This window comes from Oryx dammah, unplaced genomic scaffold, assembly GCF_014754425.2.
Source record: "Oryx dammah isolate SB20612 unplaced genomic scaffold, SCBI_Odam_1.1 HiC_scaffold_26, whole genome shotgun sequence".
Classification (NCBI taxonomy): Eukaryota; Metazoa; Chordata; class Mammalia; order Artiodactyla; family Bovidae; genus Oryx; species Oryx dammah.
In genome coordinates, this window is record NW_024070210.1 from 22,610,832 (window position 1) to 22,628,653 (window position 17,822).

General features: G+C 46.1%; 1 long non-coding RNA gene across 3 annotated transcripts in view; it reads left to right on the forward strand.

The window, feature by feature from the left end:
* Positions 1-17,822, forward strand: part of LOC120852792 — an 87,881-nt gene that overhangs the window by 46,127 nt on the left and 23,932 nt on the right. For 2 of the 3 annotated variants that reach the window (XR_005718648.1, XR_005718647.1), the window contains exons 3-5: positions 8,730-8,775; positions 10,194-10,279; positions 13,974-14,114. This is a non-coding gene — a long non-coding RNA (uncharacterized LOC120852792). Of the gene's footprint in view, positions 1-8,729; positions 8,776-10,193; positions 10,280-13,973; positions 14,115-14,458; positions 15,255-17,822 lie in introns of those variants that run through there. The other variant, XR_005718649.1, reaches the window with a different exon arrangement.

Genomic DNA, 17,822 nt, shown 5'->3' on the forward strand with positions numbered 1-17,822 from the left:
AAGTGCAATTGACCAGCCTTTTCAAGTGACTTTCAGGGCTCCTCCTCTGTCCGAGAGAGCTCCATATGGGCAGCCCAGGGTGCAGGCCTCAGTCCTTTTACACATCATCCCTAAATGACCTCATCTGGGCCCTCTGATGAGGGCTCCAGTCTTCTTCTGTGTTGCTGACTCCCAAACCAGCTTCTCTCCTGAGTTGGGAATTCAGTTGCCTACACGACATCTCCCTTTCAAGTGTTCCCAACTGAACTTTCAGCAACCCCTTCTCCCCACCCTGTGCCACCCAAAACAATGAAAACAAAAAAAATCCCATCAATAAGGTCTCCTTGTAAATGTTCTCACTGCGGATGACCATCAAAACCTTTGGTCTCTTTGTACCATGTGCTCTTCTTTCACAGCATTTCAGACAAGCTATATTTATTTTTATATATTTTTGTATAATATCTGTCCCTCAATAGACTGAACTTCATGAGGATGAGATGTGGTCTATCTGCTTCCTGTTCTTCCCTGACACATAATGGTGGGGGGTTTAGTTGCTAAGCTCTGTCCGATTTTTGAGACCTCATGGACTGTAGCCTGCCAGGCTCCCCTGTTCATGGAATCCTCCAGGCAAACAATACTGGAGTGGACTTTTTCTTCTCCAGGGGAATCTTCCCAACCCAGGGATCGAACATTGGTCTCCTGCATTGCAGACAGATTCTTTACCAACTGAGGCACCAGGGAAGCCCTGATGCATAGTAGGTTCTTGCTAATTATTTGCTAAATGAATGAGTGATTTCAAAGTGGAGATGAGGCTTTGGGTAAGGAGGAGAGTTCTTAGGTACAAGAAGGCCATGAAACCTCAGAAAAAATACTTGAGATCACATCTTGCTTTCCTGAAGTAGGCCATTTGGCTACTTCCCCCTTCCACTTGATAAAGTTTCATATTTGATAAAAGCCCTGAACAGTTAGAACAAACAAGTAGGCCCTGATCATGAACTTGATGAAGTGCTGTAAGCCTAAATGCCTGATATGGGGAGTGCCTAAATTATACTCAGCAACATGGTGGACTCTCAAGTATCCTTTTCAGTGGATAATTTAATAGCCAATATTCTAATAGTTTGTAATTTAATAGTTCATAATCTTGAAAGTTTTACATGTGGCTTTATATTATGTTTCTGAATTTGCATCAGGATACAAGGAGCTCTAACAGTTTAAGAATTCACAATAATTTGAGCTCAAATGTCCAATGTCACTGTCCCAGTTGCCTGTTAAAAACTCCTCTGGGCTCCAACCACATGCAAAAGGAAAAAAAAAAAATACTGCATTGGGCTTGGGAGGAAACTGCATTGGTATTTTTGGGGGAGCGAGGCTTTGTCAGAATTGGAGTCCAAACTCCAGCCCTTCCTTCCACTTACCAGCTCTATTTTCATGTGATCTAGCCTGGTCTTTGCTTTCTCATCAGCACCTACCTCCCAGAACTGTTTGGAAATGTAGTCAAGTTTTCAGAAAAAAATTAATCTGTACTATTCCCTCAGGTAGATGCAAAACAAGTCAAAAGCAATGTTGAGCCCTCTGCAAAGTTTCTGTTTCACCTCTGAGGAAAGAAAGATCTCTCTTCTCTTTTTCTTTCTTCTTTAAAGGGCCTTCTCTTCCTGATCCAGTGGGCTAAAGTAAACAAGGACCTTTTTCCATAAATCATATCTGCTTGTGAAAGCTCCCGCTAATGCCTCTAGAAACCTGAAAGAAAAGTGCTGTCCTAGGCAATCTAATGTGGAAACACTGGGTCCTGCCTGGGCTCTTCTGCCTGGAGCCCTGGGTAGGGCTTCCACTGGCCCTGTCGATGGCATGAATGGTGGTGAATTTCTTCACACTAATGCATATGTCCGGGCATTTGCTCATGTTATCTTGGGTCCAAGTCTCAAGGTTAGAATGTGGAGACGTCCTGCGAGCCAAGGCAGAACCAATCATGTTGTCAGTGGATGGATGGGACCCCAGAATTCCCACCTCCTTTTCCCGTCATGAAGTTTATATCTCGAGGGAAAACAGCTGTCCGGGTTCAGGCCAACTGGGACTGAAGCCAGCTGTTCCTTCTAGATGCCAAAAGCCAGATGTACACCCACTCTTCTCTCCCACTCCCTAAGCCCAAAGTCTTAAACTTTATCAAATTTATTAATAACTTTGCTAAAAACACATCTCTCCAGGCTCCCCTCCAGAGAATTTGATTCAGTGAGTTCAGGTTGACCAGGAAATCTGCATTTAAATAGCAACATCTCCACCCACTACCTTCTTTCTTTCCCTGGGAAATTCAGATACAATTGCTCTGAGAATCATACTTTGAGCAACAGTCTCCACAGTGAAAGCTGGTAAATGTTTAACAACTGATTTTGGAGTGAAGAGAGTCTGCATTGTAGCCTATTGACTTCCATGATGCAACTGTCCCCATCACGGTCGATTCAAGCTACCAACAATGACACCCTGATTTAGCTTTGTTTTTCCTTGTATCCCCAGCTCTTGGAGTGGTTTGTTTTAGTGACTGATTCCTAGAGACCTCTAGGGGTTCCAAAGCAGAAAGAGAGGAAAAGGGAACAGGAAAGAAAACGCAATTAGTGAGGGACCCTGGCCTTGGCCACGTCGACAACCTTGTTCAACCCAGCTTTTAGCAGGAGGAGGTTTTCAAACACCTGCTTCTGCCTTCGTTTGATAAGCTTTCTGGTCGACTCACATAAACCTGATCCTGCTGACCTAGGGGATGATGAAAAGGCTGAGTGTTGGGCACCTGAGGGGATGAAAGGGGCTGGGGGAGGACCCTGGGGTGGTCATATGACCCGGGGTCGCCAGCGGCTTAAGCCCTTTTGTGCCCCCACCCCCACCTCCGGCTCCGGCCCAGCTCTGGAGGGTTTTGGTGATTCCCTCCCACCCCCGACTAGGCAAACAGATGTGGAAAGGTCTCCAGTTCCCAGGGCTCCGGACACAACTGCTGGTTGTTTCTCCCCCGCCGGTGGGGCCTGTGATCGCAGAAAGAACAGTTACACATCACTCACCAAAGAGCTGGGCCCAGTCAGGTGCGGGTTCAAATCCACTGTGTGTGTCTGCAGTGAAAAACTGAACTGAAACGGACTGAAAAATAACCCCATCCCTCCCTGCCTTGCTCTAAGTCCAGTTTGTGGAAATGCTGAGGACTTTAGGAGAGGCCAGCTTGTCAGCTTTTCCACGGCGACCAAATCCTCACGGGTGCCCTGACCTTTAGAACCAACGCAGCCTCTCGGGCCTGCTGCTTCTCTTGTCCTGATTGGTGGTCCTGCCAGAGGGAGTGAGCCCTCTTGCCCGCTTGAAGTCTGGGGCTTGAAGGACCCCACGGCTCTGAAAAGGATGCCTCTGCAGTGCACTGAGCTTTTACAGCTCGTTGGATGAAAGGGAGAGAAGAAAAGCATTATAAAGAAAGGGCTGCAGGTGTTAGCTTCCTCATTTACCTTAATTATACCACCCCGATCATCCGAGGAATTTCTCAGAGCCTAGCTTTCTCCTACCATCCACACACCTTTCGTTAAGTGGGGCAAACAGAAACATAAAAATACCCTAACGTCCCTTATATAAAGAACCTTTCTCATATCTACTCCATCCACAAGAGTAAGCTGGTACTAACAAGGTATGTATCTAATAAACACCCAACAATGTTTCTAGTTTGTGCGACAGATGGTGGCCATCACAGTCTGACACAAAGACCTGGTACACGCATGTGTTAGCATGTAGCACACTCATCTACAAATGCTATAAGCGATGAAACAGCATCCATTTCTCTAAAGCACTGGGTCTCAAAGTGAGGTCTATGGACCCCTGGCGTCCCTGAGACCCTAAGATGGTGTTTGCAAGGTCAAAACTATGTTCATAATTCCAAGATGTTATTTGTCTGTTCACAGTGTTTACATTTGGGTAAAATTGTCATATTCTTTACTGCCACAAAGTCGGACCAAAAAAAAAAAAGAAACCAATTTCACTTAAGTGTGTCTGAGATGGAGCAGTAAAAATTAATAATTTTATGAAATCTTGCCCAAAGTCCAAGTCTTTTGAGTATTATGTGTGGCAAACTAGAAAGTTAGCATAAGGCATTCCTGGCGCTTTCTGAGGTACAATTGTTTGTTCAGAGAAAAAGCATTTGTGAGAGCGTCTGCGTTGTGAGTTGAACTAGCCACTTTCATGAAATACCATGTTTACTTGAAAGGACTGAATTACCATGGTTATTCAGACTTGGTTATTTGACAGTCATTTTCTCCAAAAGGAACAATCTGAACTTGTCGTTTTAAGAAAGATAATTGACAGTGCTTGTTGTCAAAATAAAAACTTTCAAGCAAAAGTTAAAATTTCTGAAAACTTGTATCTGTCTCAGTGAGCTTAATACTGTCTCAGTACTTAGAGAGATTTCAGATAAGATCAGTGGTGATATCAACAAATGTGAATTTTTAGTTTTCATCATAAAGTAGATCAGATTCAGATCTGCATAACTTAGTGAAGCAATATTTTCCAAATGACCACGCATAGATTACAAAATCACGCATGGGCAAAAGATCCATTCAGTGCAACACAGACCAAACAGATTTTAATGAAACTGAGTACAAAGAGTTCATTGAGATAGTTTCAGATTCCACATTGCAAGTAACCTTTAATAAACGACCATTTATCGAGTTCTGGTATCGTGTCAAAGAAGAATATCTACAATTATCTGAAAAGGCTATTAAAAATATTCCTCCCTTTTCCAGCTTCGTATCTATGTGAGGCTGGGTTTCCTTCATAAACTTCAACCAAAACAATATTATCACTGCTGATTGAATGCAGAAGTAGATATGAGAATCCAGCTGTCTTCTATTAAGCCAGACATTAAAGAGATTTGCAAAAATGTAAAACACTGTCATTCTTCTCATTAAATTTTGTTCTGTTTTGGAAAACACAGCTATTTTTACAGTAAGATTGTGCTATTTTAAAGTTTTAAACAAATGAATAAAGTTTTGGATTTTTGCTAATTAATAAATAGGAATTTATTCATATAAATATATGTTAAATGGTTAACAAATAAGCATTAACACAATATTGACTGGGAGATTTTTGCAGAAACTAATGCCCATGGCTGGCAATTTATTATATAAGTATATATCAAAACATCCACATTTGAGTAAGTATCAACAACTTAAAAAAAAAATAGTTTTCTGTTATAATTTTTAATATGGTAAATGACTTAAATATCTATTGCTGCATAGCAAAATACTCCAAAATCTAGTGGCTTAAAACAACAATAGTCACTAAACAGATGAAGATGTGGTCCATACAGCATGGAATACTACTCAGCCATAAACGAGAATGAAAGAATGCCAATGCAGCAACATGGACGGACCTAGAGAATATCACACTCAGTGAAGTGATTCACAGAGAGAAAAGCAAATACCATATGATATCACTTATATGTGGAATCTAAAATATGACACAAATAAACCTATCTACAAAGCAGAAACAGACTCACAGGCATAGAAAACAGACTTATGGTTGCCAAGAGGTGGGAGGGTGGGGGAGGGATGGACTGGCAGTTTGGAATTAGCAGATACAAACTAGTATATAGAGAAAGGATAAACAACAAAGTCCTACCATATAGCACAGGGAACTATATTCAAAATCCTGGGATAGACCATAATGGGAAAGAATATGAAAGAGTGTGTGTATATATGTGAATAACTGGATCATTTGGCTGTACAGGAGAAATGAACACAATATTGTAAATCAACTATACTTCAACAAAATAAATATAACTCCCCCCACCCCCAAACACACAACCATCACTTGTTACCCCTTAGAGTTGCTGAGGATAAGGAATTCAGGAGTGGCTTGGCTGGGCTCTTCTGGTTCAGGGTCTCTTGAGAGGTTGTACCCTTAAGGCCTGACCAGGGCTAGGGTATTTGCTGTCGAGGTAGTACACTCACAAGCCTGGCCAGTTGTGTCTGGCTATTGTGAGGAGCCTCATTTCCTCTTCACATAGGTCTCTCCCAGTGTCCTCAAAATGCGGCAACTGGCTTTCTCTGGAGTGGACAGTAGAAGAGACCAAGTAGAAACCTGTAGCCCCTTTTAAGGCCTAGCCTCTGAAGCCAGCTGAAGTCACATATGCCCACTTCTGCCATTTTCTGCAGCCACACAGACCAGCCCTCATTCAACACACAAGGGCATGAATGCTGGGAGATAAGGATCACTGGGGACTATTCAGGAGGCTGGTTACCCCCGGATTTATCAACAGATGCAAACATGGAAACAAAGGCTTTTGGAGGGGCTTCAACAAGTTTTAAGTATAAAGGGTCCTTAAGAGCAAAACCTAGAGGGGGCATGGCAACCCACTCCAGTATTTTTGCCTGGAGAATCCCCACAGACAGAGGAGCCTGGTGGACTACAGCCCATGGGATTGTAAAGAGTCGGACTCGACTGAGTGACTAAGCACAGCACAGCACATGAGCAAAACATGTGAGAGCTGATAGCCTTGTTGATTCTTTTTCTTCTCTTTCTCCTTCATCTCTCTTTCCCTCTCCCTCTCCTCTTCCTTCTTCTTTGTCTCCTCGCTCATAGTCATACGATCATTTAGGCAACTTCTTGCTCACTTACCCTCCATGACCTTGGGGACAGTTCCTTCTAGCTCTGTTTCTTCTGAACTTAAACTTACCGGGGGTTGCTTTATGAGTTTAATCCTCCTTGTAGCCTTGACCTATTGGATTTTTTTTTTGCCTGGCAATACTTGGGGCTCAAGTCAGCTCTAGTTTTCTCAGATCAGGCTCCCTGAACAGCACACATCTCCAAGAGGGGGTTATTGGTGGGAGAAAAAGAGAGGCTCTGAGCCCAGTGCCTGGAAGCACTGGACAGAGAGCAAACCAAACAGGGCAGGGTCCCTACCTCCATGGAGATGACAATTATAGAAGTGAGAAGAGAGAAAAACAATAAAACCAACACCCAAATGATGCACAGTCATCTCTCTGTGGAAGCAAACCCTGCAGATCTGTGGACTTGGGTATCCATGGGGAATCCTAGAAGGGAGACTGTAGTAGGTTAGAGAGTGATAAGTGTTAAGGAGGGGAGGCTGAGTCAGCTCAAAGCAGGTGGGAGTGCAAGGGGGTATGAGGAGTACTTGAGATGAACCAGGTGATCAGAGGGAGCTTTGGTGAGAAGGCAACATTTTAGTGAAGACTTGAAGAGGTAAGGGAACAGCTGCAGCAAAGGCCCCAACATGGGCACGTATCTTGTGTGTTTGAGAAAAGCAAGAAGGCCGGGGTAACTGGAGATGAATGAGCAAGGGGGAGAGGGGAGGGCGGAAAGGTCAGCATTAGCATGGGTGAGATTCTTCAGGCTCCCATGGCCACTGGAAGGACTTTGGCTTTTTACTCACGATGGGATGGGACTCATTGTGGGCCATTTGGGGATTCGGAGCAGAGTATGTTGAGAATACACTTCAAGGCAAGTAGAAGTACGTGGGCCAGTCAGTGGGAAGTGGAAAGAGGGAGATTGGTAGAAGGTTATCACAGGTGATTGGAGAAGAAGAGATGGTGGTGGCTTGGACCAGGATACTGGCAGAGGGGATAATGAGAATTGGGTGGATTCTGGACAGATTTTGAAAGTAGAGCCAATAACATGCTCCAGCACCTTGGAAGTGGGGTGTGAAAGAAAGTCGGAGTTTAAGTATGACTCCGTTTAGGTTTGGGTCATAAACAGCCCAAGAGGTGGAGCTGCTATCACTTAAGAGAAAGTTGCAGGTGGAACAGCTTGCAGGGGGCAGATTTAGAAAGTCTCACTGGACACCGTAAGTCTACACTCTTCCCTGAGTTTTCTGTAGAAGCCCAGCTGTACTTTCTCCCATGGGTCCCCAAAAGCAGAGGTTCTGAGTACTTGCACAGGCCCTTCTCCTGCCAGCCTGACAGTAGACAGTGAAAAAAAAATCACTCACTGTGTGCAATTTAATTTAAAAGGAGACTATTGTTCTTGAGCCTCTCACTCTTTAATTTTTTCTTTGTCTTTCTTATCGGAAATGAAAGAAAACAGCCAGGAGAGATAGGATCTCAGGTCTAGAAATCCTAGCAGGTAATTTGGGAGTTGAAAACAAATCTCCCCTGAAATGCATAAAGCAGGTGAAGGGGATTCCAGCTTCAACTCTGAAACCACACCTTCTCCTGGCCTGGCAAATAACTTCCTTCCAGCCCCAGGCAAATCCATTTCCACCCACCAAATGCCTGCAGTTAATAAATGTTCAACAACAACAAAGCCCCAAAGTAGAAAAAAGACTGATTGGAGGCTAAGATACCAGAAGGGCTGCTTGAGAGCCTCTCCCTGCAGGCTGCACCCTGAGAAGGAGCATTCAGGCAAGGAAGCGGGGGCCCAGGGCTAGGGGAACCCAGACACGATTGCTTTCAGAGTACCAGGGCAGGAGAATATCTGACTTGAGTAAAAATGATTATATTTCTTGAGCAGACTTGCCCACTTGTTTCATTAGAATTTCACACCCCTGACTGTACTCAAACCCTTCAAAATGGCTAAAAGCTCTAGTACTCATCACGGAGCCATGATCTCAGTCATGCCTCCTGCTAAGCATGGCAGGATTGGAGATTCCAAATTTGGGTCTCGATAAGTCAGCAGAGGGTTAATGGGGATGTTCTCAGGTCCAGGGAAAACTGAGAAAAATAAAGATTATGTTATATGTTATGCTATGAGATCAGTATTACTTGTTATTCCCATTTTAGAGATCAGAAAACTGAGGCTCAGAGAGGTTGAATGGCCTCACAGCTGGTAAGTAGCAGAGCCAGGATGGAGATCCATATAGTAAATCATGGAGATTGCTGTTTACTGGGTACCTATAATGAGACAGAAGTACCCTGTGCTCTCTGTTAACACGTTCATTTCTCACGGGTTACTTCTTTTTCAAAGAAGTGAAACTCTCCAACAGAACTTCCTGCCATGACAGAAATGTTCTATGTCTGCACTGTCCAACACCATGATAGTCACCAGCTCCATGGGGCTATTGAGCCCTTGAGGTGTGCCCAGTGGGATTAAGGAACTAAATTTTAAATTTCATATCATTTTAATTGATTTAAACTTAAGATTTAAATGTAAGTAGCCACACATGATGGTGGCTACTGTATTGGATAGTGTAGTTGTAGCAGATTCAGTAGCATTTCCAAAAATTTGTTAAGCATGGAGGCAAAAATTGCAACCCAGGGCTGACTGAAACCACAGTTCATGTCTTGTTCCTCTTCCCTCTGCTCCCCAGTTAAGTCACCTGCATTTTGCAAAGTGGAAGGGCTTGGGAATGAAACTGACAAGACAGGATACAGTCAGCCAGAAATAAAGCCCGATCCCCTAAAGGCCAGGTCTGTATTTGAGCCTGTGGCCAAACTCCCCGCTGGGAGCTTGAGTATCATCAATTTTCCAGAGCCTAACTGGGGGTGACCTGATGGATTGAGAGTTCTCTGGCTCACGGATCCCAACCCTGCTATTTAAATAGCACCATTTCCTTTTTGGGGGCTTAAGACTAATTGGTAGAGAGGTAGTGAGCTCCCAGGCCCAGCCTCATGCTGTTGAAACATGTAGCTCTCTTCGAAGGTTTCCACTTCAGGCACAGCCCTTGAGGTGCAACCACCACCCCCCATGGGTCTGAATGCAAACGTTTAACCGGAGCTGGGCCATCATCACTTTGTCAGCTTCTCCATGGCCCTCTAGTGTACATCTCTGCAGCATCACTCTCCTGCTCCAAAGACATCTCATAATGCTCAGAACAGAAGTGAAGTCTTCCTTCCCTGACCTGGGCTCTGCTCACTTCTCTGACATCCCTATTGCTCCCTCTGCTCCAGTCTGACTTCCTGGCTGTTCCCCAACACATCCAACTGGTCCTGTCCCAGGTCTTCACATTTATTATTCCTTTTGCCTGGAATGCTCTTCATTCAACCCTTGCCCAAAGGTCACCTCTTCCGAGAGGTCTTCCTGACTCCTCTGTATGTAAAAGTGTCCCCCTCACCCCTGTCTCTTCATCGTGCTTTACTTTTTTCAAGGCTCTTATCACTAGTTCATGTATGCATGTGTGTGTGTATATATATATATATTATATACTATATATATATATATTTGGCTTATTGTATGTTGCCCCGCTAAGATGTAAACAGAGTAAGGAGGAACATTGTCTTTTTCCACTCTGTATCTCCATCATCTAGAATGGAGTCTGGCGCCTAATTGCTCACTGAATATTTGTTGAATGAACCCATGAATCAGCGAATGAATGCGTGCATGACTGCTCGGGGTGAGTGTGGTGGGGGTGGGGAGCCTCAGACTTGGCTTGCTCTACACAGATCAACACATCCATGATTTGGATACTACGTCGTGAGAGAAGAGATTTGTTAAATTTCTTTTGCCTTGGGAAAGTTAAGGATCACAGATGATCCAAACCTCAGTGCCAAGTTCTCTGATTTATAATCGAGGAGTTATTCACACAGAGGTAAACAAGAGCAAAGGACTGACAAGCAAATTATACGAGAATGATGGGAAACAGACCAAGGGACCCCTACAATCCGTATTCCTTCAACTGGCTTGGGTTCCCCACAGCATCGGCTCAAACTTGGATCCAGAGAATCCCTGATGATTGTCACTCCCAGAATCCTTTGGGCTAGGCTGCCTAGGTGGTGACTGCAAGCGGAGGCAGCCTAGTTAAGTCCATCCTTACGTGGCAGCGATATTACTAGGCCATCTAAAAGGCACATCCAGCCCAGCAGGTGTTTCCCAAGGGTGCCCAGGCTCACAAAGTTTTCCTAAAACCTGAACTTGGGAGGGAAGAAGATTTTCCTTTCCTTCTTTAGTGTATTACACAGAAATGTACTTCTTTTATTCCATCTCAAAAAATTTAAAGAAACAAAATTAATGCACCTTAAAGTGTGTGGCTCATAGGGGATAATCAATAAATATTAAACAAATGAACAAAAATATCAAGACAAAGGGGAACTGTGGCCTGGTGAGGAATGGTATTGTTGAGCAAACTGATAGTCAGAAACCATGGGCTGGACCCAACCCTGGCTTTGGACCTCAGTTTCCCTATTTGTAAAATGGGCTGGCTAGACTTGCATTTCCTTCCCAGTGATAGTCTATGATTCCCTGAACATGCCATCAGAGTTTTCATGTGGACGAAGGTCTTACTCATGTCCTCCTGAAAGCCAGGGCTGCTGCTTTGGAGCAACAGAGGTTATTTCATAGAAATGCTCCCAGACTATTTTTCGTGTCCCCCATGAAAGAACGCTCTGGAAGGTAGCCACCATCAAAATAGGAAGGAAAGCCAGGCTGGGGTTCCATTTATCAGATAACGCAGGCTTAACTGAAGTTCCTGTTGCCCCATATGGTGATTCTGGGAGCTTGACCAGGTTTCAGAGGTTTCGTACTCAGAGCGGCAAGAAATCATCTCTGTGGCTTGTGGGATTTGGTACCTATTTCCCTTCTTCCCGCAGCCCAAGGCTGTGGGTGCCAAGTGAGGGCCCCAGTGACTGCCCTGTCCTCCCAGGGCCTCCGTGCAGCTGCTGCAGCCCAAGGAGTGCACCCCCCCCAGCGGCACCATCAGAACACACAGCGCTGGCCCAGATCGGTTCCCTGTACACCTCGGCGCTGTATTTTAAGCTGCATGTGAATCCGACCATTTCCTTCTACTCTCAGAAGTGTCCTGAAGCACCAGCCTAAAAGAATTCAGACTCCTCCTCTACTTCTGCGTCTACCTCTGCAACTCTTGCTCACAGCCTTGATGCCACCAGGAGGAAAAAGAACACTGGACTGAGAGTCGGAGAGCCAGAGTCCAGCAGGAGGCATCTCTCTTGGCCTCAGTTTCCTCAGATGTGAGGTCAGGACAGGGTGCTGGTCGGCACCCTCCCTGCCTCTTCCTAGCCTCATGATTTCTGCCTACCCTCCACCCACTCTCCACCCACCCAGAGGCACAGCCAGCTCTTTCTCATGAGGGAGTATTAGCTTTGTATGTGATGCAACTTCTATAAAGGCAGGGACTCTTCTTTTTCTTTTATTTTTTATGTTCTTAGGTACTCTAGGAAGAGAGAAGCATTTTTATGATCCCAGTAACCAAACAACATAATGAAAATCATGGTAACCATCAGCCTAATAAAACCCATGGCAAAAGCCTCCACATTCTCAAACAAGACCCTGGGAATTCAAAGCTCTCTGAAGCTGTAAGTGGCCAGGGCCTTGCTAAAGGCCTTGGGACGCTGGCTGATGGCTGATGAAAGGATTTTAACGCGCCACTGAAATTCTCTTTTCCAAAATAACTACTTTGAAACCTGTTAATTACAGACACAAAACCAGCCCCAGTCCCCCAATAGGACCTGGGGCTGCACCAGGGAGAGCCCAGCTCCATGGCTGCCCACTTCCATGGTGCTACACATGCTTTGTGTTGGGTGAATTAGCTTCAGGAAGAGAATCCAAATTAATTAAAACCACATGGCCACTCCCCTCACCCCCAGCCTCCTATCCCACCTCCCTCCCCTGGAGACAGAGGCCAGTTCAGTCTAATTTGGTCCAGTGTTTTTGTTTCCTAAAATCTGTCTTGGGCTCTGGGCCATTAATAGGTTGCAGCTGATTTTAATCTACATGAATCAGAGACCTGGCTTCTTGAGCTTTAAGGAGATTACAAATTGTGTGTCCCACAAACGGGATGGAAGGGAAAGGCCCTAGGTGGGGAGGGGTAGGGAAGCAGATCCTGGAAGGCACACAAATGCTGCTCTCCATTATGGGGGTGGGTTTGAATGAGCCTGTGGTCTCTCAAAGCTGGGGGAGAGGAGTGAAGGGGAGGTGAGGGTCTTGCTGCTCTGACCCCGCGGTAGGAACACATAACCTGCCTGTGAAAACAGCGTTCAAATCAAAGATCTGGATGGACAGAGAGATCCCTACTCACTTATTTTCAACAGGTTAATCCCAAGTGTTTGCTGGACATCTACCATGAGCTAAAGCAGGGCTCAGCAAACTACAGCCCATGGATCAGGTCGGGTCTACGGTCTGACTGTAAATAAACTTGAATCGGAAGACAGCCATGCCCACTTGTTTACGTATTTTCTACGGCTCCTTTAGTGACCGTGGCAGAGATGGTATGGCTTGCAAAGCTGAAAATATTTGCTATGTGCCCCTCATAGTAAAAAGTTTGCTGACCCCTCAGCTGGAGAACTGTGGGGTGGCCATTCTACTCACAGACGAGAGGAGACAGATTTAGGATACACTCAGTTCCCACACCGTACTAGGCTCCTTGCAAATATTGCTTTCTAGGGAAGTGTCTTTATGCTCACTTAACCAGTGGCGACAGAGAACAAGGCTAACAATCTGGCCACTCAGTTATGGGTTCAAAGCACTGACAACACTATACTCCCATTTCACAGTAGAAGACACTTCTACCCAAGGAAGGATGTTACCCCGGGCCGCAGTGGCTGTGACCTGGAATATCCCCTCCCCCTCCTCCCTTCCCCCTCATCTTCTTGGTTATACTGGGCCTTGAACAGAATCACAGCTCAACAGACTGCCACATTAACTTGCACAGAAGGTCAACTCTCTGTAAAGACCTCCAGCAGACAGGATCTGAGAATTCCTATGAAGAATAATGATCTATACTCCACATCTCCATCTCCACTGCTGTCCCCAGGTCCCTATTCCTTGGCAAGCTCTTCCCTGAACTTTAAGCAGTGCCTCAAAGGATTGTAGAGTTCACTAAGGAGTCATGGGTCACAATCTTTAGAGTCCCACTGTTGTTCAGAGGTCTCCCAGTTCACTGCATGCTAAGTGAGTACTAACTCCCTTCAGTTGTGTCCAACTCTTTGCGACCCTATAGACTGTAGCCCGCAAGGCTCCTATCTCCATGGGATTCTCCAGGCAAAAATACTGGCATGGGCTGCCATGCCCTCCTCCAGAGAATCTTCCCAACCCAGGAATCAAACTGGAGTCTCTTGTGTCTTCTGCATTGGCAGGCAGGTTCTTTACTACTAGAGCCGCCTGGGAAGTCCACTCCCAGTTTACTAGAGATTGTGAATTGCCTGAGGATGATGGAGGGGCTCCAAATGAGCCAGGATGAAGTATAAAGCAAATTCCTATCATCATGCACAACTGAAGTAAGTCCCAGGTTGAACCAGAGTAAAGCCTGGGAAATGCCTCCATCAGCATCTTTGGGTCCCACCATCACAGGGACTCTGTGCTCAGGAAGAGCCTTAAGCAGGACTTAGATCTTGCCTTGATAAAGGATAAGGTATGGTCCTCTGGCTTCCACTTTTTGGTGAGCCTCCTAGCACATTCTCTGGTTGGTACTCTTCACTTCCACCAGCACCAAGAATTATGGGTGTAATCCTCAAAGGTGTGCTTTGCCTAGACTTGGTCTCCTGACAGGGTTGGGCTCTTTGCTCCCTGGAGCCCAACAGCTGGGAGACTTTTGTTCCTGCTTCCCTCTGCTCTAAACTAGAGAAAGAACAGAGGCTCAGGACTGTCACATGGATATATCAGGAAACCAGGCAGGTATTTGGGACACCTGATCTAGCAAGGTCCTGAGCTGGGCTGATGAGCGGGCGATATTGGCTCCATTGTCTCTGGTGACCCTTGAACGGAATGGAGCGCACCACAGTTAATTAGCGGCCACTGAAAGTTTGTTACAAGCTGGGTGCCACATGGATGAACACTCTGGCAAGACAGACTCTGAGAAAGTCACACGCCAAGGAGTTTGTAGAGTGCAGTGTCTCCCCACATTGAGGCATTCAGAAATGCCTGCCCACGTGCACACCACGAGGTGATGGTGGTGCAAACGCCTCAACTTGGCTGTGGATGCCAGCCCGAGGACCCTCTGTGATCTGGGGTCCCCATGCAAAGAACAGAGAGCTGAAGTTAGGCACTACTCTCTGTGCCAACAAACAAAGCTGAGTCAGAATAAAGCCGAGTGAAAAAGCTCATAAACAGGTTCTGGAGCTGGGCTCCCAAACTGAGGCTCAGAGTGAAGCCAGACAGTCGAGCTTAAAAACGCATAAACACACAAGAACGCCGTGCTGCTATTGGCTGAGCAGATTGGGTGCTAAAATGGCTTCAGAGCAATGATGCAGGATGGCATTAATTTTGAGAGTTGAGTTCAATCATCTCTCCCTTTCAAGCCTGTAAAGGTGGGAACCATGGATTTTAAAACTGAAAGTTGATTTCACTGCTTCAAAAGGCATTGGCAGAGACTGCCCTCCCTTCCCCATCCTCTGGAAATACACTGTCCCTTGATTCACCTCTGACACCTGGAGCTTTTGCTCTAAATCATATTTTGTGTCCTGTATAAACAAGGGCTGGTAACTAGTACAGGAAATGAGCTTCACAAGCATTGAATGTGTACCAACCTGTGGTATGGGCAGTTGCCAGATTTTTTCTGAGAATTTTCAAAACTCGCAAAACTTTCTCTCAGCTTCCCCTCGGCACGCTTGAATGCACGCACACCCGCCATGAGGGCTCGCACCCCCGAACGCAGAATTTCCCCTCAGTTTCCCCCGACACACACAAATGGAGATGTGTGTTCACACACAGCTGCCCTCCCATTCTCAAAACTTCCCCTTGCTTCTCCCCATCTAGAAATCTGAGCAGCTAAGCGTCTGGGGGCTCCCTGTCACCCTCTCAGACACACATGAAGCTTTTTGCTCACTCAGCATACCCCTGGCACGTAGGAACTCAGAGCCAAGTGTGTTTAGGTTCCCATGTGTACACACACACACACACACACACACACACACACACAGAGCCACATTCCAGCAGGCTCAGTCGTACACTTGACAGGCCTGGGTCTGCAGGCCATTGTTTCCCCTATGCCTCTAATGGGACATTTATGTAACAGAGAGGTTTGCCATCTGTTTTGTCGCATTTGCCCTGAGCCTGAGTGCTGGGAAGGAGGCTTTTTAAAAGTACGTGTGACAGTAGAGCCAAAGCAGGGACAAAGGCGGCCCTCCCGATTTCCTGCCTGAGTTTCATGTGCTAATAAGCAGGGTTAGAGAATGTCTTTATTTGTTGCCCTGTCTGAAACCAAACTGGGAGGATGGAGGCTCAGCTGAGGAATTTCCACAAATATTATTGTCAGAGGGTGCAAAACCCACAAAGCTAGTTTATTACAAATGCAGCATGATGAACCCTGGGTGAATTTTAATCACATTTTAGGTCTTATGCCCCAACCTGTGCTGGCTGTTTTACCTTGCTTGGTCCTGATATGGCTGGAAACCTAGCAGTGGTCCTAGACCACAAGCAAGAGATTCTCTGGGCGTGTCCAGGTGGGGGAGTGAAAGATGACCCTGTCCGGGATGAGGCAGGACCAACTCATAAATGACCACCTAACTACCAGCTCAGGGTCCTGCTTTGCAGCCTCTCATTATTCTAGGCCCAGGCTGCCTGAGGGCAAACCGTGTCCTGTGAGGGCCTGGGTAGAAAGCACCAGCCACACGGGCAAAGACTAATTTGGGTAGAAACTAAAGGAGATGAAAATGGGCCCCAAGGGACCACCCTAGCTCTGGGAACTTTGGTGCATTGGGAGGGCTGGATTTCCCTGCCCACCCTGTGCCCCCCACCACCCCCCACAGCAGTAAATGTTGCACCACATATGTATACACACTGACACTGGGTCTGCATCGACCATAGGACCCGCTAACGTACAAGTTCATTTTTTATTTCCAAGAGCCTGATGGACTTCAGGCATCTGGGAAACTAAACCAACTTGCTCATGTCGTGGGTCTGGATGGAGCAGATGCTTGCCGTCGTGTCAGTCACACATCACAGTTTATTCATGGTTTACACAAGTGGGGCTGTGACAGATATTCCACTGTGCTCCACTGAACACTGGCAAGGAGATGGCTGGGGTACCTGGACTTTGTCCTCAGTCGTTGCTTGTAAACACCATCCCACCCTCCTACCCAGCAGAGTCCTTTCTTCAAATAAAATCTTACCAGAAAGCCCAGTGTGCAAGAGTGATAAAAGCAGAGTTTCTCTGGTTGCAAAGGAAGGGGATGAATTAGTTGTGTGTGTGTGTGTGTGTGTGTGCATGTGCGTGCGTGTGCAGGGGGCAGATGGGGGTCCCCATCTCTTCTGGTTTTATCCTGAACCTTCCCCCTTCAGGGCTCTCTGAGGGGTTCCTTGGATCCCAGTTTGAAAACCGCTATCACAACCCTGAATATTCATTGGAAGGACAGATGCTGAAGCTCCAATACTTTGGCCACCTGATGCGAAGAGCCAACTCATCGGAAAAGATCTTGATGCTGGGAAAGATTGAAGGCAGGAGGAAAAGGGGGCAACAGAGGACAAGATGGTTGGATAACATCACCTACTCAGTGGACATGCGTTTGAGCAAACTCTGGGAAACAGTGAAAGATAGGGAAACCTGGAGTGCTGCAGTTCATGGGGTTGTAGAGTCGGATACGACTTAGCTACTGAACAACATCACAACGCAGGCAGGCCTCTTCTCATAACAGTTGTTGAACTTCAGTGACCAAGAAAACACACAATGTTAAGAACTGCTAGAAATTTGACAACCTTTTCAAACTAACCTGAGTTTTTCATACTGTTGATTCAGGCTGTAACCCCTATTTGGTGTAGGGTACAGAGGAGGAACCCCTTGCTGAAACTTCATGGCCCCCACAGGTCTGCAGCTCACAAATTTTGGGGGAATCCCTGTATAGAAATTAGGCGAGGAGCAAGACATAAGAATTGGGGTCCTAGAAGGAGTCACTCAATGACAGGGGCCCCAAGGAGGGAAGCAACTTACACTGGGAGAAAGGGGGTGTCCTTGGAGATAGACTGATGCCCTTGCCAGTGGCAGAACTTAG